This window comes from Rhincodon typus, chromosome 8 (assembly GCF_021869965.1).
Source record: "Rhincodon typus isolate 14 chromosome 8, sRhiTyp1.1, whole genome shotgun sequence".
Lineage (NCBI taxonomy): Eukaryota > Metazoa > Chordata > Chondrichthyes > Orectolobiformes > Rhincodontidae > Rhincodon > Rhincodon typus.
Window position 1 is genome coordinate 28,413,379 of NC_063339.1, and position 569 is coordinate 28,413,947.

Genomic DNA, 569 nt, shown 5'->3' on the forward strand with positions numbered 1-569 from the left:
TTCAATAGTCCCTGTCCACAGAATTCACTGAGATGATACTTTAGGGTATGTCAGGTTCAGTTGCTCCTTGATCTTCCTTTCCCATGTACTTTCACTTTCTTGTAAGAGGCACAGCATGGCTGATTAACACTTACAATGTCTCTAACTTATTGGTTAAAAGTGACAGCAACTGAAAGGGGGATATAAACCAGCTTTCTTCAGGATTGAGGATATTTTTACTGCAGTGAAAGGACAGCTCCTTCCCTTCTAGAAATCCAATGCCTTCTGTTCAAATATTGACATCCATTAGCTATTCACATAGGTAGGCACAAGGCCTTTGGAATCGACAACTGGACACAATTCCAGAGACTGATCAACTACTTGTTGCTGGGCGAATCTCCATTTGTACACATACCTTGGCTGCAGTTCATCTACAAATAGACTTCCCCCACTACTTGAACAAACAGCACTGATAATCAGTGTCAAGTAACTTGTTTTCAAGAAGTAATCCTTCTCACAATCCTTGGTTTTTATAATGGCCCATTTGCAATTTCAATCTCCATTAAAAAAAAACAAAAGTAAAAATCCAT